General features: G+C 36.3%; 1 non-coding gene across 1 annotated transcript; it reads left to right on the top strand.

Annotated features, from left to right (window-relative positions):
* Nucleotides 1-1,327: 1,327 nt before the first annotated feature.
* LOC111817773 lies at nt 1,328-1,434 on the top strand. Its single transcript, XR_002821893.1, has one exon. It is a non-coding gene; the product is annotated as a U6 spliceosomal RNA (small nuclear RNA).
* The last annotated feature ends 24,527 nt before the right edge of the window (nt 1,435-25,961 follow it).

Below are 25,961 nucleotides of genomic sequence, written 5' to 3'. Positions count from 1 at the left end.
ATATGGTTGTTTTTGCTAGTTTCCAGAAATGAAAATAAATTAATAGTAGCCATCATAGAAAGTTTCAATATATTTTATAAAAGGTAAATGAGTTTGAATACTTGGGGGGGCAAGTATTTCACAGCAATAGTCTTTTTAAGAGAATAAAAAATAAAAAACATTAGAAATAATACAGAATTACATTAAACAAGATAATAGGAATTCTGTACTTGTTGTTAATTGCATATACTTTTCTTTTTTTTTATGAATTAGTAGTTCATATTACCAGAGACAAGTATGCAAAATTGTCAAAAAATTAAAAAGAAAACAATTTAAGCATTAATGTTCCTTTCAGTTATCCAATCCAAAAATGGGCACTTGAATACATTTCTCAGATGAAAAAATACAAATGGTAAATAAATTATATCAAAAAATATTCATTACCATTGATACTTCAAGAAATGCAAGGCTGAGGAGATAGCTTGGTGCTCTAAGTGCCTGCCTGGCAAGCACAAGAACACAGGTTCAATCCTTACTACTGTACACCTGTTCATGTCATGCCATGCAGGCCTCCAAAACTGGGCATGGTGGCACATGCCTTTAATCCCAGCGCCAGAGAGGCTGAGACAGGAGGATCACTATGAGTCTGTGCTGTGTAGCTAGTCCTTGTACCAAATAAATAAATAAATAAATAAATAAATGATTTTTAAAACAATAAATGCAAATTAAAATAACACTCAGTTTCCATCTCACCCCAGAAAGAATGGCTATCATCAAGAAATCCACCAATAATAAATGCTGGTGGGGCTTTGAGTAAAAAAGAAACCTTCACCACTGTTGATGGGAGTGTAGATTTGTGCAACCACTATGGAAATTCCTAAGAAACTAGGATGTGAGGTTTCACTTAATCCAGTCTTTCTCCTGGTTATTTTTCAAGAAAAACTGAAAAAATCATACCACAGTGACATATGTGCACCCATCTTTATAGCAGCACAATTTGTCATAGAAAAGTCTTGGAAACATCTCAAATACTCATCAACTGAGGTATGGATTAAACAGATGTGATATTTTTATATAATGGATATAATGGAGTATTATGCAGCACTGCAACAGGTTTAATTTGCTTTATGAATTTAGGAGAAAGTTTAAAAACCTTCAGAGTCTTTTCCATCATACTGTGCCTTCATTTCCATTTATGTTGTGTTTGAAAATGGACCCAATTGATTATTGCATAGTAAACAATCAGTTTTATGGTAAAATAGTCATTGTACTATACTTAGCCCATTCAATTATGTGATTATGAGTCCTATGAATACCAAAGGAAAATGCACCAATAAGATCCAGTTTAGTGCTCACTTAGGCAGTACATATACTAAAATTGGAATGATACAGAGAAGATTAGCATGGACCCTTCACAAGAAGGACACACAAATTCGTGAGGCATTCCATATTTGGGGGGGGGGCTGGGGAGATGGCTCAGTGAAATAAGCACTTTCCTGGCAAGTGCAAGTGCCTGAGTTCAATCCCCGGTTCTGAAAAAAAAATCCAGCTTAAATTTGAATAGGCTCTGACCTTGTCTTCACATCAGTTCTTCCTAACAAAGTAGACCCTGCATAAGGACTTGTACCAAGTAGCTTACTTGGGAATTGGCTCCAGAGAATAGTAAAAAGGGAGAAAGAGGTGAGACATGACAGAGGAAAAAAGCCAAGAAAACAACTTCAGAAACTAAAACCTAGTCCCACTGAAACACTCTGGGAGCCAATGTAGAACACAACTGAAAGATATCCTATTTCAAAGCAAGATAGCTGGTTTATCTGTCAGTTTCCATTAGACTTTGATTTAGAGCCATCCCAAGGATATCTGGTCTCCTCTTTGTTGGTGTACAGAATATCTTCAGTGCCTAGACTTCTCCCTAGAAAATCAGTGTTGGCAGTTGAAAGCCAAGGAGTCATATACATGCTTGAGAACTGAGGGGATATGAACAATGTACTAGCAGCAGCTGCTAAATTCCTTCAAGCCAAAATTATAATTAGCATTGTTGATACTTAGAGTAAATAGTAACGTTTTCCCCCATGTTATGGATTCATTTTGTTCTGCAGGATGATGGATGGCTCTCCTGGAGTCTCAAAAAATTGGTATCTGTCACACAACATACGCTTCCTAATATTTCGTGTTCAGAAATAACATTCAAATTTGCTGATTTATTTTGGTTTGTATATGACTTCCCTCTGGCTATTGCAGCTAGAGTATCATCAGAATGTTATAATAATAAACACAGTCCTTGACAAACATAATTAATTTTTCTCATAGAAATTTATTTTTCTTGTGAAATGTCAGCATAGGACTCTATATGTAAAATAAACATACTCTTTATAAAGACTGTTCTAACTCATCCTTTAAATAGAAATCCAGAGTAACTGAAACGGAAAATATTCCCCTGATATTCTTTTGTTCCTTTAAAATAGCTGCCTAAAAATGACTAATACTCATTGAATGTCAGGCTGTAAGTCTTCTACTTGTCTTAATTAATATGAGATTCAGGTGGACTCAAGAAGTATCTACTATGGCAGCCATGGAGACAAGGAGAACAATTTTAAAAATCATCTTCATTATCTATGGTCACATAACAAAGCAGAAAATCCTAGAATTGAATCCTTCCTAACCACTATAGCAGTTTCCCATCTGCATCTCAACTAGCATGAAACAACTTTATTATGTAGCAGTGCAAGTTCAGAGATAACTATCTCTTGTTTCCCAAACTTTTCTATGGTTGGATTCCTGCCAGATTTTTCAGGAACTCCTCTTGAGAAGCATGTCACTTTAGAATTTGATGTGCCTCTTGGCAGAGGCTGTTCCTGCAGGTATTTACCAAACCAAATCAGGGTGCTATATACAGGAATGGACAAATTATTCTTGTATATTACATGGTAATAAATATTTTCAACTTGTCAGACCATATATGCCCCCAAAACAGTTTCAGACAGTATATAAACAGCTGGACAAGGTGATGTGCCAATAAAATGTTCCTTATGCACACAGGTATAGGCTTGTTTGGACCACTAGAACTTGCCAACCCCTTGCTTGAGAATTGTACAAAACAGTTACATTCACCATTATTAAGTGCCTATGAATTCCACTTAACAAAAACCTTTAAAATGCAGTCATTATTATGCAATTTGTAGGAGAAGTGTGTGTGAAGTTAAAGCTTGAAGGGATTTGAGATGCCATAGCCCAGTAAGAGGGTTAATAGAGAAGATATTCCTATTTGATTGCATTTTGCTATAAAAGCTTCCTTTACTGACCTTAGCCTTGTTTGTAAGTATTAGCTAATAGAGGAAATATGGAGAGAATTACAGAGAAAATATTTAGGGAAAAAATGTGTATCTTCTTTATTGAAATTAGGCATAACCTCATAAAGTTCATTTAATATCTTAAATGTGAATATCAATGTTAAAGCATTAGAGTCAAGTAAGAATACTAATAAAACAACTCTTATTTTTATGTAGGGTGAAAATGAAATATAATTTCATCTATAAAATTTAATTTTATTCATATTTTTCAAGAAATCTAAGTAGGTTATGTAGTCATTCTCTTAAAGTAATCAGGTAGCATATGTATGTCTAATTTAGGACATACATTTTTACTTTGGGTAACAGCTTAGATATGGAGAAAACTTGACTCAAGCACATATAAGAAATTATAATAACAGTATCCTGAACTAAATGAGACCCTAGATATTAGCTATCCTGGTTCCTTCAATTTACATATAGGAAACTGAGGCTCAAGGGACTCAATGTGTTGAAGGTCACCCAATTAGAAATAAAGTTCAGATGGAACCATATGCATTGGTGAGCTTCACGATTAAATTTCAGGGCTTGGGCTCCAATCTAGATATGATACTTACAACTTCATAACTTCAGCTATGTTACCTAAGTTTTGTGAGTCTCCATTTTAATTCTGTAAACTGGAGATAACTCTTGACCAATCGAGGCTTTGTAATGATTGAATTAAATACAATTTTAAAAGTTCTAGGTATTTAGTAGTTGCTGAAAAATGATAGTTTCAGTATTCTACATGATTAGTATTGATTGACCATTTACCATACGTAAATCCTGACTTGGGGCATGTAAACCCCAAGACAATGCAAAGTCTTTACCTTAGAAATCCTCACAGCAAGAATACACATGAACAAATTATTCATAATATAACTTAATTTAATTACTTGATCAAGATATGTACAACATGCTATGAGAATATACATGGAGCATTTAGAAGTGTTCTATCCAGTCCAGCATGCACTAGATGTACATGTAGCACAGTGAGGAATTTTCTGTGGAAAAACTAAACTATGGCTGCCAAAAATGGTATTGGGAGGTTGTTATGTTTCAAATTTAAAATGTTCTCCAAGTCTCCTGTGTTCCCAGGAGTTTTGGGAAGGTGATTGGATCATGGGAGAACCATTTGTCCACTGATGAGTTCATAGCTAACTGTGCTGTTTAGTGGTGGTATAACATAAAATCTCTTCCCCCACCATTATACTTCAGTTCCTTAGTTGCCTAGGTAATAGTTCCTGTTCCAGTTCCCCTTGCTTCTATCTCTTAGAAACAGCTGGTCACATGATGCACAACTGGGCACTATGATAAACATTGTACAAACCAATCCCCAATTGACAAGCCAGTCTGCCTCTATACTTTCTGCTTGTTTATCCTATATAAGCTCTAGACCACCAGAGCTCAGGGCCTGATATTTTGAGAATAATCCCAGTCAGTGCCTGTGAGCATAAATAGATCTGCCTCACAATCCTACATGCTGTTTTAATGTTTTTGATTGCTTTTACACGGGAACCTGATCAGAAAAAGCTGAGAATATGACATAAACTATGTTGTCCTTAGTTTCCACCTTCTCTCTATTTCCTGGCCACCGTGACATGAACAGCTTTCCTCCAACATGATATTTCTGCCTTACACCTAGCCAGTCATATATTGAACCTATTTATTTATTTATTTATTTATTTATTATTTATTTATTTATTTGGTACAGGGTCTTGCTACGGAAGCTTGGACTCGTACTGATCCTCCTGTTTTGAGCCTCCCCAGCGTTGGGATTACAGGCATGCGCCACCATGCTTGGACTCATTCACCGGCTCAGTGCACCCCAGATCAGGGCTGGTACAATATTAGGAACCAGTGATCGAACCTGGTCCCTGTGCTTGCCAACGCAGGTGCTTAGTCTGCTGAGCTATCTTGCCAGCCCTTCAATCCACTTTAAAACACGTTCCAAATAAACCTCTCCTTTCTTGTAAGGTGATCATATTAGACATTTTTTACAGTTGATAGATAACTAACATAAGAATAGAACTTGAGGAAGCAGCTAACAGAATCAGTTTGGAGGTGCTACTTGGAAAGTTGCCACCATCAAGAGAAGGAGATGTTCCTCAAAGCTGTTGTGACCAAAGATTTGGGAGACTACCTCCATCAAAGACAGCTGCTGCTGCAGCTGCATCTAATGGAAGGCCAGGCTTAGGAGACACTTTAATAAAATATTGTGTGTCCTCTCTTCCACCTCAAGAAGGAACTCACCTGACACAAATGCAAAGTACTGACCCCACTGATCTTTCAGTAGTCAGCTCCAAAAAAATCTGAAATAGAATTTCCTCTATATAATCTGGTACAATTTCTCTTCAGAACTTCTAAGTAGGGGTTTCTTAGCCCAGCAATATAGGAAAACAGAAAATTAGTGTGCAATCAAGGGAAAGAGAAAATTGAACTGTGACCTAGCTCATAAATTTGTAGGTAGAAGTTATTAAGTCTTTTGAAGAAGTTATAGGGTTAAAATTACAAGATTACATATATCTGACACATGCAGGAATAAAATCTATGTGATTAACCCAAATAAATATAATTTTACTCTATGCCAGTTTTCAGTTTTAAATATAAATAACTTCTGAGGTTTGGGGTTTCCATATTAACACATAATGATCAAAAAGATTTGAGGTACTTTAGGCATCAGACTTTGAAATAGAATTTCAGCCCATTTGGCTACAGTTGTATGGAGGAGTAACTGAGAGACCTAGCCTCAGAAGAGAAGCCCTAGTCCAAATTCCAGGTTTTCTTTTTCTGCTAGTAGTAGTATATATTTGGCACACATGTTAAATAGATTCACTATGGAGAATTAGTAGGTGCGCACATTGCATCTTCATCCTTTTTATTTCCCATCCCATCCCTCCCACCCATTCTCCATCCCCAGAAATTCCAGCTTTTTCTATCCAAAAGCCTTGTGACCATTAATGATTGTTCCTTATTTCTCTGAGAGCAAGGGTTTTGTCTGCTGTGTTCTCTACTGTGTTCTCCAACACCGTAGATAAGCATAGCAATAGGTGTTATTCAACAATAGTGCTTTGAACTGAATTGAATTGAATTATGTAATCAGAATCATTCTCATCAATATTTATTAAGTAACCTATAAAGTGTGGTGAACTTGACAATGGAAAATTCACAATTCAGGGAAAAGAATCCCAGGGCACATTTATCCAAATATAGGAAGAACTCTTACAATTCAACAATAAAACAACTCAACTGAAACATGTGCAGAATATTTGAATAGACATTTTACCAAAGATATATAAGTAAATACTAAGCACAAGATAAAGAGGATCAACGTCTTCAGTCATGAGGGAAAGCACTTCACAGCTGCTAAAATGGCAAGAATGACTATAATTAAGAGCTGACAAGATAGCTCAGTGGACTTTCCTGCTTAAGCAAGCTCAGGGATCCGGGTTCAATTCCCAGTACCACATGCTGCACTGGCCCCACCCCAGGGGATGCCACAGAGACAAGGCATGGTGGTGTATGCTTCTAATTCCAGCACTGGGGAGGCTGAAAACAGGAGGATCACTTCAAGTTCAAGCTGCATAGTGAGACCCAGTACCAAATACGCTACAAAAAAGAATGGCTATAATCAAAGAGCAGGTGATTAAAAATGTGAAAAATGTGTTTGCAGATAGGATATCATGCCCACAGCTTGTACAACAATTAACCACTGGGAGGAATGTATGCAATGTGTTAATTATTGAAACTGTCCTACCAATTTGATTTGAAACTGTCTCATTGCTATTTGTTTATCAATGAAATTATGGAAAAAAATAAAAAATAAAAATGTGAAAAAAACAAACTCTTACATTGCAGATAGGAATGTAAAATTATAGTACTGCTAACTTGCAAAAACCTTTGCAATACCTTAAAAACTGCACGATATATTTATCATATGATCTAGCAACTTTGTTCCTAATTATCTACAGAAGAGAAGTGAAACTCACCTGTACAAAAACACTAGCATACTCTGAGGAATATAATATCTTGTTTATTGTAAAATCAAATGCTTTTGATCTAAGTTCAGTAATTTTGAAGGTTATAGTTAGAAAAGGGCATAATTAATATTTTAAGGCAATATTGTCTGCTTACAAAGACTATGTTCTTTCTCTAACTATGCAGCAGTGTTCCCTGGGTTTATACAGATTATTAAAGCATTTTTACTATTAAAAATAAATTATATTCAAAGCTGATGGTCACATGGACAAGAGGCAAAAATACTACATGATGTTGGGCATGGTTACACATACATGTAATCCCAGCACTCTGGAAAACTGAGGCAGAAGGATCTCAACTTTTAGACCACACTGGGTAACTTAGTAATTTAGAAAACTCTTGCTTTAAAATAATATAAAAGGGCTGGAAAGGGTGGTCAGTGGGACCAGACCCTGGATTGAACCCCAAGTATTAAAAGAAATGCTGTATAAGGTCAATCTTTAATTTTATAAAGTATTTTTAGTGTTGCATATTAATTACACATAGTGAGTCTCACTTTGTTATAGTTGTATAAATAAAGATGAATATGGCATATTTTGATTATTTTCACTGCCCCTTTCTTCCTCTCCTTCAATTCTCTTTCTCTTTTCTAATAGTATCTTTTCTACTTTCCTTTCATTCTTTTTACCTTCATGTCATAGCTTTTTAATTTTTTAAGTTTAGATCTCATCCCATATATGAGAGAAAACATGTGCTATTCGGTGCTTTAACTCCATCTTATGTTTGTCCAACCTGATGATCTCCACTTCTATCCATTTTCCTTCCAATTACATGATTTTGTTCTTTATAGATAAACAATTTTTGGGGCAGCGGAGATGGCTCAGTGGAATAAGTACTTCCCTGGCAAGCGCAAGGGCCTGAATTCAATCCTCGGTTCTGTAAAAAAAAAAAATGATAAGCAATTTTCCACTGTGCTGTAAAGTATTCTAGTAAGGCAGTTTTGATAACCTCTCTATTTTTTGTTTCTCTATCTAAGAAGTGGAAAATTTTTATCCCCTGAGACACTGGTGATTGAACTCAGGACTTCACACTAAGCTACATCCTCATCTCTCTTTATTTTAAGATAAGATTCCACCAAACCACTAAATCACCTGGGTTAGGCTCCAACTTGTGTTTTCCTGCCTCAGCCGCTCAGAGTGCTACAACAATAGGTATACAGCACCATGTCTAAAGATAGAGATACTGTAATAACTGATACATAAAATTAATTTCAAATCACTTGAGTAATACAAAATTAAGTGCCTAGCAAATTCCTTACCCATAGAAATGTCCAATACTTTTTCAGCATATCATTCTAAAGGTCATTCTAAGTTTTTCAATTATTTCTCCACGGAGGTTGAGGAAAGGAAAACAAGTGTTAGGTGACACATGGGGAATCTTCCCAAGAACATGTTGCATATTTAGCTTTAGAAATTATGGACAGGTCACAATGTATGTTTTGAGAATCTCTCACTGGATATAGGATCTATCAGAAAAGACATAAAATTATGGGGGTTTCGCCCTTTGATTTCACACCACTAACACAGAAGCCTTCTGTGATCACAGAGGTACAAGGACTACTTCCTACCAACAAGCAATTGCACACCAGTGGGCATCAGCAACGTGTCCAGTCATCCAATTCCATTTTTGTACCACATCCTGGAGACAGCATCAGATCCCACAGTTAAGAGTTTAGTTCTTGTACGGCCCTTTCAATTTTTGCTGCCGGTCACAGGATCCAGATTGTTCTACCTGTGTTCCTGCCTGGTGAGTTACAGGTTGGGATTCCGACAGCCTCCTCCTTGGGTTCAATTAGCCTGCTCAAATGACTCACAGTACTCAGGTTAGCACTCACTTCTGTTTACTGTTTTATTATGGAGGATGTTACAAAGGTATAAATGGAGAGATACAAAGCCCTAGGTATGGGAGAAGGTGCACTGAGCTTCTATGTCCTTCCCTGGCAGTGCCACTCTCCAGGAATTTCCAATGTTCTCTTACCCAGAAGCTCCTTAAATCCTATCCTTTGAGTTTATTATATAGACTTTATTATATAGACATGATTCCTAATAGCCTGAGTGGGGAAACACAGCAAGGCCTATGGATTCAGCTTCTGCAGCAACCCATTGTCCCTTGTATGTTCCAAGATCTCTCTAAAAGTAATCTCTGACCTGTGATCAGACTAATGAAGGCCATAGAATGTCATTATGACTAGCCAAAGGTGAGGGAAAACTAAAATACTGTGACTCATCCTGAGGAAAAGAAATTCTAATTTCTGTGGCCTGCCTTGAAGACTGAAAACCAAGACATATACGTCATAATACACACAGGCAAGCTGCAAACATGCTGAATATGCTTGGTCTGGGAATGTACTCTTTTGAATAAATTAACTTGAGATTATGTTGCACTAGTCAGCATGATATGACCACAAAAATGATTTACTTCCCAGGACTGCTGAAAATTTGTCTTCTTAGGCAAGATAAAGCACTTAAGCAAATGTAATTATAGACCTAGGTCTCCTGAGTAGATTTTACAAAAAGTTAACCAATGAGAGGTTAGCTCTCAATTCTCATGTAACTGCTATGGCAGACCCTGCCCTGAGGTGATGGATAGAGCACTGGGGCTGGGTTAGAAGAGCGGGCAACACTATAAGACCCCTCAGCACACATGGGCCCAAACACTCTGAGTGTAAACTATGAGATCTGACCTCTTCATGTAAATTCTACTTTTCATGCCTGAGGCTGGGTTGCCCAGATGCCAACAAAATGGTGATCACCATAATGCCCATTGCCAGACAGGTCCATACAGAGGAACAAAAAGTCAGAATAATGCCTGAAAACAAAACTCTGGCCAAAAACAGTAGAAAGGCAAATGAAAGCCTAGGAAGCCTGTCTAAGGAAGAATTTAGAAAAAAGGTAGGTGACAAAAGATGAATGGCAATGTCACAGTAAAGTTCAAACAGCTTTCAGAATAAAACCCAAGAAGGAAACAAAGGATAAAAAATAAAGGGAAGACCTGATACTCAGAATGTCAGTGGCACAGGCCGATGGGGAATGCTTTTCTGAAAATAAGATGAGGTGGGACAGCCAACAGCCTCTGTAAAAAAACTTGTAGCTAGGACACTATAATTAACAATAATTTATTGTATGTCTCTTCATACAAGAAGAGAGAATTTTGTAATTTTTAAAACAAAGAATTTGTAAATATTTGAAGTAATGGAAAACTAATTATCCTGATTTGATCATGTCACATTGCCTGCATGTGTCAAAATAGCATATTATGCTATATGAATATGTGCATTTATTGTGTCAATTCTAAATTTTAACATAAATAAAAAATAAATCTTAAAATATGAAAGAAAATAATAAGTCCATGTCCTGGGACAAGAATTAGGAGAAGGAGAGTTTGGCAGTTCTCTGTGGCTGCCATAGCAAAATATCATAGACTGGATGACTTAAACAATAGAAATGTATTTTCTCTCAGCTCTGGAGGTGAGGAGCTCTTATTAAGGTGCCATCATAGCTGCTTTTCTCTGAGACCTTGCTCCTTGGCCTGCAGAAGGCCATTATCTTTTGCTTCCTCTTCACATGGTCATTCATCCCTCTGTGCAAGTGCATTGAGGATGTCTCCCTGAGTGTCCTAATTACCTCTTCTTTTAAGGACACCAGTCAGGTTGGATTAGCGCACAACTGAGTGACCACATTTTAAAATAATCACCTCCTCAAAGGCCCTATATCCAATACAGTCACATTCTGTTGTATGAGGACTAGAACTTTGACATATAGTGGAATCCAGCACACAACAGGCTTAAAAAGTGGTTGCTACCACACCTCATTTTTCTTTCAGCAACCAAATATGTGAGTTCCTTTTCCTTAGTCCTGTCTGTTGAACGTTTGTTTAGTCTGCCTGCTGCCTGAGCTTTGAACTGAAAGTATATAGATGCATTCTCCCTATTATCCTGGCTAGATCAGAGGTCATGGGCCTGGATGAGAAGTTTGAACTAAGAACATTATTTAAGAGGCTTCTACACAACTGCTTTCAAGGTTTGAGTCCGTGGTGGCATGACTGAATTATCTGGAGAACTTTATCACACTACATGCCAGGCCTATCTTTTTTGGCATGTGCAAGGTAGTTCATTGTAGTCCCAAGGTAGTTCACTGCAGCCCCAACATGCATTCTTCCTGATTTCCAATGGCTTTGATTCGCTTTTCTGCCACTTATAGAGACAGTTGTTTGATCCTATGCTTTCACACTATGGCAGATAGGCGGACAATGGCACTGAGGCCCTCAAAGTTGAACAAAGTGTAATGAAACTGCTACTATTTGAGTGGCATGGAACTCACAAGCTTTGCGTATTCGCCTTTTCCATAAGAGCTTAACAACTGGTGAGAAGTTTGAGAAGCCATTGAGAAAGCTTTACCTTCATTATAAAATTGACTACAATGAAAAATTCCACAGGGGCCATGGACCAACCACTCTGGGATGAGAAGTATTTTTTCTTATTATCTTTCTTTTTTTAATATAAAAGAAAATATTTTATTTGAAGGTGGGGCAAATGGGAAGAGAGAGAAAAAACAGCTACTCTGAATGAGGAGGAAGAATTGGAAAGTGAAATATTCAACCATTTTTATATTAATTTTATTGAGAAAGAAATAGCATTGAGACAGTTTCAAAACAGGTTAGTAGGACAGTTACAATAATTAATACATTGCATATAGTTGTCTTTGTAGTAATTATTCATAGTACAAGATGCAGACATGATAACTTGTCTAACAAGAAATAGTCAATCCTATCACCTTTCTGATAAAGAAATTGAATGCACTGTTGGATATGATACACCAGATTAATTATGTAATGATTCATTCAAACATTTATCTTCATATGCAGTTTAAAATTGTCCCTTAAATAACAATGATTTCTTTAATGTGCATTTCCCCCTAAACTTTAAATGAAATCCACTAGACAACTTAGTATTACATATTTCATAGTAAGACAGTTTGTATTTTGACCAAAAAAAAAGGTCTATTCTAATTGATAACAAAAATATTTTAAATAACTATTTATAATTGTTCAAACGAAGAAGGGAAGGGGGAAGGAAACAAGGGACAAGAAAAATTGAACAGAAGGAAAAACTGAAATAAATCTTTTTCAAATAAAGAGGGTTTGAAGGGAGGGGAAGGGAATGAGAAAAACAGAAGAAGCAAGAAAAATAACGTATAGGTACAGACTCCCTATAATGAACACCATCACTATGTATATCTAAAATGTACCAATAAAAATGTGAAAAATAAAATAAACATTTATAGAATTCTCACTGTACAAATACTTGAGATTAAAAGATGAAGTATTCCAACAGTTAAAAAAAGACACACATCTCTTATAATGCAATATAGGTAGGGATATAGTAATAGTATTCACATAGAGAAAAGGTAGAGGACATGGCTCATGTTTGATGTGACATTTGAACTGGATGTAACGCTAAGTGAGACACAGGATTGCGAATATCCAAATGAAAAAGGCACGAATAAATATGTGGTGAGTTGTGGAAAGACCAAGTAGCAATTGCAGTTAGGTTGGAGGGAAATAATTGACTGTCAACAGGTAAGATTTCATAGAAAGACAAATTGGAGTCCAATCCTGGGGAGCCTTAAATTTCATTCCAGGACTTGCCTTAGCCATTGAGTGTGGGGGTACAAGGAGAAGCTTTGGACAGGAACCAATGTGATGAACAATGATGACAGTGCTGACAGTACGCTGAAGTCAAGTTACAGAAGGGAACCACTGGAAATCTTTAGCAAGTCACTGTAGGTGGTATCAGCAAGTCCAATAACATTGGCAGCATTCCAATAACAGAGGAAAAGAAGAGGAACAAGGAGAAAGGATTCACAGGCTAAGCATTTGGAAATGAGTAGACAGAGGATTTCAGTCCCTGAATCTTGGGAATCCTCACCTATGAACACCATCCAAAGGCTACAGACTTCCATTTGCATGAAATAAAGTTCTTCACAAGTAAAAGAGCTTTAAAGTTTGGGTCAGAGACAAGGAAACTGTCTGAAAAGGGCCAGAGAGTAAAAATCAGATAGTCTAGAGTTTTAAAACCCCTAGGCCAAAGTATAATGGGTATAAAAAGAATTAAGATGTGTTATATACATGATGAATATAATCATTATATATTGTAAACATATCCTAATAAACATGTTAAAATAAATTTAAAAATTAAATTTTGTTTTTATAATGAATAAAATCAGACTTGGTAATTAGAAAGTTGTTGTTTATGCTGAGATTGAATCTACAACCATCATGATTTCTGCCTGATACATATTTGATGGCAATAGTCTATGTTGGAAAGAACTGATGGTGCAATTTGTCATATCCAAATCTTGTAAGCAACAAAAATGCCAGTCACCTGATGAATGGACAAAAAAGATGTATTTTTATGCAATGGAGTATTACTCAGCTATAAATAAAGTCAAACTCGATGCCTTCATAGATAAGCGAATGCAACTGGAAGCTATACTCTTAAGTGAAATAAACTAGACCCACATGTGTAAATATCATATTGTCTGCCTAGTGCAAGCACCAGAAAGAAGAAATAAAACCTGAAAGGTATAACAAATGCAGTAACATGGAGAGAAATGGAATTTAAGGATTAAACAATGAAGAGGAGAGAAAGGAGACGAGATAGAAAAAAAGGTAGGTGGAAAACATGCAAGCATATATACAGGATGGCTGAAGTGGTTATACAAAGAATTTCCATCAGTTTTTTGAAAATAGCAGTTAATGTGTGGAGTTTTCACCTTGACTAACTGTATGCTGATATCTGGGAAGTAAGCAGTGCATAAAGCAAAAAAGGTATCTCACTCCTGAGATGAACATCCAGTCTGGTTAAGGTCTGCTATCAGTTGATAGGCAACCTAATGTCATGCATTACTAACTTCGCAAAAGTGTAAATAAAGAACTGCCTTGTTGTGGGGGAAAAAAAAGATAAATAAATAAATATGAGTTAGGATAGATATACAGCTACTTTCTCTTAGTTCATTGAGAATAAAAGTTTGTATTAATATTGTTTAGACAAGATATCATGTCTGCACCTTGTCCTCCAAATAACTACTATGAAGAAAACAATATGCACTGTATTAATTACTGAAACTGTCCTATTAACCTGTTTTGAAACTGTTTCATTTTTCTTTTATCTTTTCTCACTAAAATTTTAAAAAAGAGACAATAGAAATGCTTATCATAAAAAACAATAATTTTCAAAGGTAATAAAATAAAAAAGATAGAGGACCAGCCTGATAGCTAAGGAGACTAAAGTGCCTGCTTAGGCAGAGCACAGGGGCCGGGATTCAACCCCAGTGTGCTATGCTGGCCCTGCCCCTGGGGTGCTCTGAGAGGGCATTTGAGACTGGGTGTGGTGGTGCTGTCCTATAATCCCTGCAATTGGGAGGCTGAAAAGGAGAACTAGTATGACTCCAATCTACATAGTGAGGCCCGATACACCCTGTAGACCCTGTCCTAAATACAGGGGGAAAAAAGGGTCTGGGAAAATAGCTCAGTGCAATAAGCACTTACCTGGCAAGTGCAAGGTCCTGAGATCAATCCCTGGTATCACCAGAAAAGAAAAAGGAAAAGAAAAAAGATAGGAAAGAACAAATATTTAAGATTTCTTGAAAGTAAGTGGTAATATCCAATCACATGTCCAATCTTACATACCTATAACTGTCAACCTGAGCAACAGATTTGACAATAAAAATAGATAATATATTAACCATTGTTAATCAGCTATTCTTGTTTTGAAAATCTGTAATATAGGAGCCGGGGAGATGGCTCAGTGGAATAAGCACTTCCTGGCAAGTGTATAAGCCTGAGTTCAAGCCCTGGTTCCACCAAAAAAAAAATCTGTAATATATAAAAGACACAGATAAAATCGACAGATGCCTAGAAAGGTATTAATTACCTAAACAGAATCGTCAAGATATAACCACTCTCAATAACCCAATAACACCAATGAAATACAAGATTTAATAACAAAAAAAAATCTTCTGACAATGAAAAGTCCAGGTCTACATGGATGCACAGCTGAATTCTACAGGAAACTTACAGGAGATGTAGTCCCTCAAACTCTTCAATGAAATTGAAAAGGAAGGAGTCCTCCCAAAATCATTCCTGGGTGCAAGTATTATACTGATACCAAAACAAGGGAAAGATTCAACTAAAAAAGAGAATTGTAGGCCAATCTCCTTCATGAACATAGATGAAAAAAACCTAAATAAAATCCTAGCAAATAGAATTCAGCAAATCATCAAGATGATAATACACCATGACCAGGTAGGATTCATCCCAGGGATGCAAGAATAGTTGAATATATGAAAATCTATAAATGTAATACACTATATCAATAGAGTGAAAACCAAAAGCCACATGATCATCTCCATTGATACTGAAAAGACTTTTGACGAAGTTCAACATTCATTCATTTTCAAAGTCCTACAGAGAATTGGAATGGATGACCTCTACTTCAATCTGGTAAAAGCCATTTATGAAAATCCAACACATAACATAATTCTAAATGGGGAAAAACTGAAATCTTTTACTCTTAGATCTCATACCAGACAAGTATGTCCTCTTTCACCACTCCTATTCAATATAGTTTTGGAATGATTGGCAAGAGTCATTAGAAAAGAGAAAGAAATAAAAGGAATAAGAATAGGTAAAGAAGAAGTTAAATTATCTTTATTTGCAGATGACATGATACTTTACTTGGGAGACCCAAGAAACTCCAGCAAAAAGGTACTAGAAATAATACAGAAATCCAGTAGCATAGCAGGATAAAAGTCAATACCCAAAAGTCAATAGCATTCCTCTACACCCATAACAAACACACTGAGAGGGAAATTATAGAAACAATATGTTTACAATAGCACCAAGGAAAATGAAACACCTTGGAATTAATCTAATTAAACAAGTCAAAGGTCTTTTCAAGGAAAATTACAGTACCCTTAAAAAAGTGATCGCAGAGGATTTCAGAAAATGGAAAGATATTCCATGCTCCTGGACAGGAAGAACCAACATTGTGAAGATGGCCATACTCCCAAATTTCTATACAGATTTAATGCAATATCTATCAAATTACCATGAGCATAACTCATAGACCTAAGGAAATTGTTCCTAAAATTTATTTGGAACCAGAAATGGCCTAGAATAGCAAAGGCAACCCTGGTCAACAAAGACAAGAGAGGAGGCATTAGAATTCCTGACTTGAAATTATACTACAAGGCTACTGTGATAAAATCAGCATGGTACTGGCAACAAAATAGATCTGAGGATCAACAGAATACATTACAAGATGCTGAAGCCTCTACAAACAAACTCAAACACCTTATCTTTGACAAAGGGGTCAAACATACTCACTGGAAGAAACACAGCCTCATTACAAATGGTACTGGAAACTAAAACTTGACCCAGGTGTATCACCATGCACTAAGCTAATGTCATAATGGATTAAAGATGTAAACATTAAAACAGAAACATTAAGTCTCGTGGAAAAGAAAGTTGGAGGAACTCTTGAAGACATAGGGGTAGGCAAAGAGTTAATGAACAAAAATCAAATCGCACGGGAAAGCCTTGAAAGAATTAACAACTGGGACCTGATCTTACTGGAAGATTTTTCACTTTGTTGGTAAACAAATTACCAACAAAGTGAAAAGACAACCCACAAATTTGGAAAAAATCTTGACAAATAAGTACTCAGAAAAAGGTCTGCTCTCTAGAATTTATAAAGAACTAAAGAACACTAAGGCCCCAAAATTTAAAGACCCAATCCGGAAATGGGCATGCGAGATGAACACACACTTCTCAGAGGATGAAATTAAAGAAGTGAATAAATATATGAAAAAATGCTCCACATCACCAGCCATCCATGAAATGCAAATTAAAACAACGTTGAGATATCATCTCACCCCAGAAAGAATGGCTATCATAAATAAATCTACTAAAAACAAATTTTGGAGAACTTGTGGGGGAAAAGGAACCCTTCTCCACTGCTGATGGGAATGTAGACTGATGCAACCAATATGGAAATCATTTTGGAGACTCCTTAGAAAACTAGGACTGGCAATGCCATTTAAACCAGCTATTCCTCTCCTGGCAATTTTCCTGGAGGATCTGAAAACATCACATCATAGTGATATATGGGTGCCCATGTTTATAGCAGGACAATTTGTGATAGACAAATCTTGGAAACAACCAAGATGCCTGTCATCAGAGGAACTGATGAAAAAGATGTGGTAATTTTATACAATGCAGTATTACTCAGCTATAAAGATTTATAAACTTGAAACCTTTATATTGAAGTTGATGCCACTTGAAGATATACTAATAAATGAAATAAACCAGACACACATGTGTAAATATTGTATAGTTTCCCTAGTATAGAACTCAAAAAAAGAAATACAAATGGAAAGGTATAAAACAATTAAAATGAAAGCAAGAACATGAGGACTAGACAATGAAGAGAGAACAAGGAAAAGAGCTATGAAGCATGACATATGCAAGCCATACAGTTATATGTACAAGATGGGTAAGCAATGATCCTGAGAATCTTCAGAAGTTCTCCAAATCCAGCAGTTAATTGGAAGGATTCTCGAGCTGACTAATTATATATACTGACACCTGTGAGCTAAGCAACTGCACTGAAGATGGCAATTTGTAATAGTAGTAGGTTCACGTTTGGCCTGCCTGCCATTCTGGTCTTCTGAATACGGGATGCTTGTCATGACATGCCAGTTCCTGCCATGCTGTCTCTCGGGTAGATGAACGTTTAAAAATAAAGGGGGTGGTGAATGAAGGCAGGAGACAGGAAAAGGAGTGGTGCAAGACTGTCCTGCGTCAATGTTCTATATGGTGAGACTCTGTACTTATGTGTAAACATATATAATTCTTTATTCCTATTTTTTAAATATAGCTTAGTTTTTTAATTCTTTGTCATATTCTGTAGGGACTTAAAGTTTAACATATCAATGCTTGATGAAAATTACCTGTTCCATGTTATGCCTCAGATGTTTGATATTCAGACAGATTGTGAGGTTAAGCTCAACAGCTTAATTTATATGTAATAACAATAAGGTTCTCTTCTGGGGGGTTAACAACCTAAGTTTGCAAACCTAGAATTAGAGAAAAAAGGAGATCTGCAATGAAAGCCAACATTTTGGCCTTAGACTTCGAAAGTCAATTAAGACTCAGGACATATGAGAACTTGTACTGTAACATCATATAACTCAGTTGTGTCCCAAATTTTCTGATCAAGATTATGAGGCCAAAGAGGAAAGTGATCGATGATGTAGAGTGTGCCTAAGGAGAGTCACATGGAGAGAAAACATTCTCTCAGCCTTTCACAGACAGCAAATTGTCCAAGCAATGTCCGTGACTCGTCCACATGGCTGACCCTGACAAATGAGCTACAATGTGAGGTACAGGATCTCAGGATAAATCCTGAGGGGATTTGACTGACCTTATCAGATGCAAAAGCTACACTTTTTGTTATATAGGTCTTGCTTTATCTTGGTCTTAACCATTGAGCAGAAAAGTATAAAAACAAAGTACAAGAAATAAAGCCATGTTGTTATGTTGAGCTGTAGGAGACTCAAGTCAGCAACTTCTGACATGGCCAGTCAAGTGGAAGACTCAATACTATTATGGACTGATGTACTATTTTGGAATATTTTGCTTAGTTCACACACCTATAATATTTAAATTTTGGAACTAAACACAAAAGGGATATAGGTCAATGACCATTTTGTATCTCTGTATTCAAAATGGTTAGGACAGATATACAGCTACATTCTCTTAATTCAAGGGATAGAGGGATTTCTTCTAATTGTGTTTATAAATAGGATATCATGTCTGTATCTTGTACAAGAAATAACCACTAGGAAGGCAGCATGCAATGTGCTAATTATTGGAACTGCCCTACCAGTTTGATTTTGAAACTGTCTCATTGTTATTTATTTCCTCAATAAAATTATGGAAAAGAAGTAGATCTGAAATATATGTATTATCCTTGTATATTACCCTGTTTCTGTCTTTGTTTCTGATTTTGCTTTTGCTTTTGTTTTTGCTTTTCAAAATAAAATAAAATTATAAAAAAAGAAATAATAGGTGATGGTCAATAGGTTGACTTTCCTAGAAAATCATGCAAGAACACCAGGAAAGTTGTCATAAATTTTCAATTAATCAGTAGTAAATATTATTTTTAAAGGAAAGAACTTTAACAAAAATATATATCATGCTCTCACATTTGTCTAAGAAAAACTATTGATAGCATATAATCCATATCATATATCAAAAGTTGCCCTCAGCAGGACTATAAGGAAACACTGGTATTCTGAACTAAGGGATTCAAGCCAATTGTGCTTAAATGATGCACTTGAAAGTTTCCTTTGAAAGCTGAGTGCCATCATAGGTCATTCTCCAGTTGAATAGACAAGGTGCCCCAGGCATTTCCCAGACATTTTCTTCATTACTATTTTGAAGATTAAAAGCAACAGCTTTTTCTAACACAGTGTAACAAAGATACTGGACAAACACAGAGAACAGACAACAACAACAAGGATGTATTTATTTCATTCTATGCCTGATAGTGTTCCAGCCCATATTGATGACTAAGGACTTTTAGCAACTGGTTTAGTTATACTAACTCCAAGCTCCAGCAAAGCTTCCACTTCTCCAAATAGTAATAACAACGAAAAGATCAAGAGATGATATCCATTAAATGTTTAGTAAATACTGGACCTTATTCTAGGTGAATTATGTACAGTAACTCATAGTAATCCTGGCATGCCCATTACCAGTATTGACATCAGATGGGAAAATGTGGACAAACAGCTGAAATAACTTAAACAAGATCATGGAACTAGTAAATGGCAGAAATATTTTTTTTGGAACCAGGCCCTTGTACTTGCCAGGGAAGTGCTTATTCCACTGAGCCATCTCCCTGTCCCAAGAGCTAGAAGTTCAACTCAGCCAGTATGGTTCTGGTGATAATTACAGCACCATATATAGGCTGGCCAAAGCATTTTGTTACCCCCCCCCGAGACATCACCCCAACTACATGCTTATCAAATTCCACTTCCTCCCACTTCTGCCACTGTAGCAAACAACCTATTTTGGGGAAAACATCCTTATAAGTTTTTTAAAATAATTATATTTGTAAGTCACTCACATCAATTAAAATCATGAAACTGGCCACATTTTTCTCTTTGGGACATCATGTACTTATATTCAACACTAGGCTCTAAAACTCTTTGTCCAGGTAGTGTGCTGAGCACTTAGGGAGGCAGAATTAAATACAAAGATGCATATAGTCTCTGAAAAGAGCTGACATTCTAATCACGGTATTTCTCAAAGTTTTGTGCACATTAAAATCATGTGGGATGCCTAGGCATAAACATTAGTGCCCTTTTTCCACTCTAGACCATTTGAATCAGAATCTTTCGCATGAAGACAGGACTGAGGTATTCTTTCCAGAGCCCCACAAGTGATTCTACTGAGCAGAACAGGCTTGTCTTTCACTGCAGAGAGACATAGACATAAATGAGTAATTATAAGACCCTGTGGCTACAATAAGAGCAAAAGGATATAAATAACACAAGGACAGAGTCACAGATTCTGCCTAGGGACCTTGCAGAGGCCTTTGCAGAGGAGGAGATGTTGACCTGGTCTAATTGAAAAAATAAATCCTAGATAGAAAGGAAAAGGAGTTTGGATTGTCAAGGTAGATTGAAATGCAAGCACAAAGACAGAGTTAGGAAAAAGAAGATACATTCCAAAAATAAATATGCTTCCCCATGGATAAACAGTAGGTAGGTGTTGGGAGGGCAGGAGCCTGATCATTAATGGCCTTGGGAGCCATGCTGGGTGTTGTGCCTTAGTCCTGCAAGTGAGGGTCTTGGCTGATGTAGTCCAGATATAAATCAATACCTTTCTTCCCTTAGGTCATCTAAAAGAAGACTCAATATTTTTTCTACAGGAATATTACTATAGAACTTAGTGAGCAAAAATAGAACAGAAGGCAGAGAAAATCAAATATATAGAAACCAAATAATTTTTACTATATAATTACTATACAAACCTATTTGTCATCCCCAAAGAACTCTGAGACACAAGAACCAAGGCACAATCATTTTCCCATCTTTCCCATGAGCATCTGTTATTTACATCCTTTTGACCTCAGAAGTAGAAGAAATGCCTTCTTCTGATTTAATTTCTCCTTTCTAATGATAACGCTAGGTGTCTCATATTTTTGGAATGTTGAATGCTTCTAAATTTCATTGTATTTATCAAGGACAGAAGATGATCAAAGCCTTCTGCATGGATTGTAAGTGTCCCATTTTTCCTAGTCAGTGCCTTAGTAAATCTCCCCATGGGAGCTATGGCCCATGAAAAACCCTAATTCTTTAAGTAAAATAATATGATTATTTTGCACAGACAATAGTAATAAGAAATTAGGGGGCCGAGGAGATGGCTCAGTAGGATAAGCGCTTCCCTGGCAAGTGCAAGGGTCTGATTCAATCCCCGGTTCCACGAGGAAAAAAAGAAATTATATTAAAGATGTTAATAAATTAGGTATATATTTTACTAAGTCAAAGGCATATTTCTTTGATTCTACATATCTCATCTGCTAAGTGAGAGGGTATATTCAATTCATATCACCTGAGATTTGGGGACTTCCACTAGGTCTAAATTTTTCCAGTTCTAAAAATTAGGATCAAAATGACTGCTGATATTAATTCACAGTGATTACTCTCTGACAGTCCATAAAAGCTATTTTGTACCTTGAAACTTCCATACATACAGAAATCAACTTATAATATTTGGCTTTGACAAAAATTGTGAGTTTAGTGCTTAAAAACGCTGTCAGGTTGAAGGCAGTTTGATGGCGCTGCTTAGGAAACCTATCAACAGCATCCTGGATTAAACTGTTGAGCATGCAAACTGATCCTGTTCTAAAGTAAAGGAATATTTTCTGACAGTCTACAATATATTCTTTAGCTCTCTATGTTCTGTCAACTACTGGAGATAACTTCTTAAAGGAGGGTCAGTCTTTGTACATTAAAGAATGTCAAATATGTTTCAATCCCTTGCTCTTCAAGGGCATTCTATACAAGGGTACCTTAGGACTCTGTTGTAATGCGCAGAAATGTTTTATTATGCGGTGTTCCACAAAAAATATCTGCAACATTTAAGTTTCATTTTCAACTTGATTTGCTTGAGAGGCATCTCAGAGATTAATGAAGCACAATTCGGGAAGAAGCAAGTATGGGCCATGTAAGCATGGCCTGGGAATCTCTGATCCCCTATGTTCAGTCTTTTCTATTGTTCTGCTTATTTGGTCATGATAAACTGAACATCATTTTTCTGCAACACCCTTCCACTATGATGTTTCTCCCTTGAAATCAGTTAACATGGACTGAATCCCCTTGAAACCCAAATCAAATTAAACCTCTACTCCTTTAACTTGTGGGAATCTAGCATTGTACCTTATGAATGGAAAAACTGACCAACAGAGAAAATAGGTACCAAAGAATTAGAGGCAGTGCTGTGAGCATGCTTGATCATGTGACTTAAACATCACTGAGGTTAGATTGCACAAGTTTAGGAAAGTTTGGAAACTCAGGTTAGAGAAGCCCTATAACGCAGTAAGAGCTTGATGGAACACTTTAGTGGGAGTTTAGAAGACCAGGATGCTCGCAATGTGCAGAATGTGAAGGCCATGCTCATGAAAATTCAAGTGGAAATGAATAATTTATTGGGAAATAGAATAAAGACCACATGTATTGCATTCTGCAAAAAAATGCCTACTTTACATCTATCTCTTGAGACTTTGCAAGAGGCTAAGATTAAGGATGATTGGTTAATTGATCTGGCAGAGAAAATTTTAAGGCAGCTCAAAATTGAAGCTGTGGTATGGGTACTGCTGGATGCTCTTGGTCAGAGGCAAAATTCAGAGCAGAAAAATTTAAAAATTAATGTTCCAAAAGGAATGATGTGTAAAGTTGATGGTCAAAGGATATATAGTTGTTGAAGAAACTAATGTTATTGAAGGAAACAAAAAATTGAACAGGAATGAGAAGAAAGATGCATTGAGGGCATCTAATGCATCTTCAAGACCCTGCCCACTGCAGAATGATAGGTAGAGAATGTAGCCCATTCATTTGAGAAGAGAGCCCTTTGGTCCCCTACTTGAAAACAGTCATCCAAGCAATTGTTTCTCCTTCTACTCACCATGTTCAGTCATTCAAGCACTCAGAATCCACTGTAACCATGGTCCAAGGAGGCCTGACTGATGCTTGAGCTAGCAGCAGAATTTGACATTGTCCATAAAATATTGGTATTCAGGCATGCAGAAGGGAAGGGTTGTGGAATCATGGAGATTTCCACCAGATTTCAAAGGAAAACCTGGGAAGTCAGGCAACGTGCCCCTGAGAGGGGGCTCATGAAACTGTAGAAAAGAAGTCAAAAATGTAATGGAAACACCAGTAAGACACAGATATCAGTAACATCTATGTCATGGAATATCTGCCAAAGAAAACCTTAGGTAACCAGAAAGACCGTAGAGGTAGTGTCATAGCCATTCAAGCCCTTTGGAACTTACATCTCACCACCAGTTATCTTAGATGCCAGACATTGACCTTTAGGACTTAATTTTTGCCTTGCTGGGTTTTAGTCTTATTTTGGTCAGATTCTGTCTGTCCCCTTATTCCTGTTTGTACAATGGAGATATTTACACTATGCCACTCTATCTACAAACAATATAATTTCATTTTTGATTATTAGAAGAGTTCACAGTTAAGAGTTTGCCTTGAGTCCCAATAAAAATTTTGTACTTTTGAGCAAAGTGGAATTGTTGCACTTTAGGTAAGTAATTAATGCATTTTTAGTTATATGAAAGATGGTAGGTACAATGTGAAATTTATTAACTTGTTTTTGTGTTTATTTGGAGATTGAGTATGGTTTAAGAAAATATGTTTGGGTGGCAAGTTGACAAAATATAAAATGTAACAATTAAGCTTAATTGATAATTTGTTTGCCTTTGAAGCCAAGTAGAGATTAGTAAAGCACATTTATGAGTGTGTCTAGCTGGGACAGGATCTATGTCTTTTCCCTGACCCTGTCCTTCCTGGTGATGATCCCATTCTTACTTTTTGGCTGCCATGAGCTACACAGATTTGCGCTGTAAGAACTTTCACCATGATACTTTTGCCTTGGAGCCAGTAACCCATGGTCTAAATCTCCTGAAACCATGGACCAAACTACACTTGTCATTTCTTAAATTGTAGTGGTCAATAATTGTGTCTTGATGACAGGAAAGTAGACTAATACAATTTTCACTGTTTTATGTACTTTCATTATCACTGAGATACAATAAATGCCACCCAAAAATTGAGAGATGAGGTTATTTTGGTTCATATTTTCGAAAGTCTCAGTCCTTGTATGGAAGACTATAGCTCCAAGAAGACTGTATCATCATGATGGAAGATCTAGTGGAGGAAGCCTGGTCACATAGCAGCTAGAAAGAAGAAAGTGAGAAGAGTCAGGGAGAGAAATATACTCTTCCAGGTCACTCACACAGCAGACTGCCTTCTCTGATGAGGCCCCATCTTCTAACAGCAAGTCATCTATAGTATCTACTATGTTCCAATCATATTCTAAAAGCTTGATCTATGAGTGCATGAGGTTTTTGGGGAATATATGAGAACAAACTATAATATACTAAATATATCAATGTATTTGGAAAGGATAGACACTAAAACAATATTCAGTCTTCTGAGTATTAAACACAGTTCATATCTTCATTTATTTAATCTTTATTAATACACTGATCCAATGATTTATAGTTTTCATAGTAATATATATATATATATATATATATATATATATAGCTTTATCCCTTCAATCCACATGTTAATTTTTCAATCAGATGTTATTGGTACATGTTAGATATATGTAATAATCATTCATCATAGAGAATATGTACCTGTATATGACATAACTTGATTCTTTCTTTCCCATTTCCCTATGCTCCCCTAAAACCCTCCTCTTCTCCCAATGGACAAAAGCTTTATTTTCATTTTTTCCTTTTTTTCCCATTGTTTACTTTTTCTTTCTTTCCTTACCTCATCCCACTCCCTTATGCCCCTCCTCATGTGAACGTTCTTTTTTCTATTTTAGCATATCTATTATATATTTTTGTCCTTATTTATACTTTTCATTTCTCACACCACAGAAATAATGCAGTATTTACATATGTGTGTCCAATTTATTCCCCTTAAGAGTATAGTCTAAAGGGGAATCTATTTACATAGGAATGTTTCAAGCTTATTTTTCTTTATAGCAGAATAGCAGTCTATTATATTTAAAAAACACATCTTTTTAAAAATTCATTTTAAAGAGGAAAAACAAAAATAATGAGGAAAACAAAACAATAAACAAAAATGATACAGGGAAACTTCAGATTCATGGCAGAGAGGTAGCCAGAAAGAACTCAGGTGAACTACTCAGCCTGGAGGACTCCAGGTACACAGTGGGGGAGGTGCCCAGACAGAGCTCAGGGAAACTGGTTTACATACAAATTCCCAATTTATG

The sequence above is a fragment of the Octodon degus genome, unplaced genomic scaffold (assembly GCF_000260255.1).
Source record: "Octodon degus isolate 3935 unplaced genomic scaffold, OctDeg1.0 scaffold00069, whole genome shotgun sequence".
Taxonomy (NCBI): Eukaryota; Metazoa; Chordata; class Mammalia; order Rodentia; family Octodontidae; genus Octodon; species Octodon degus.
This window is presented reverse-complemented; position numbering and strand designations above follow the sequence as displayed.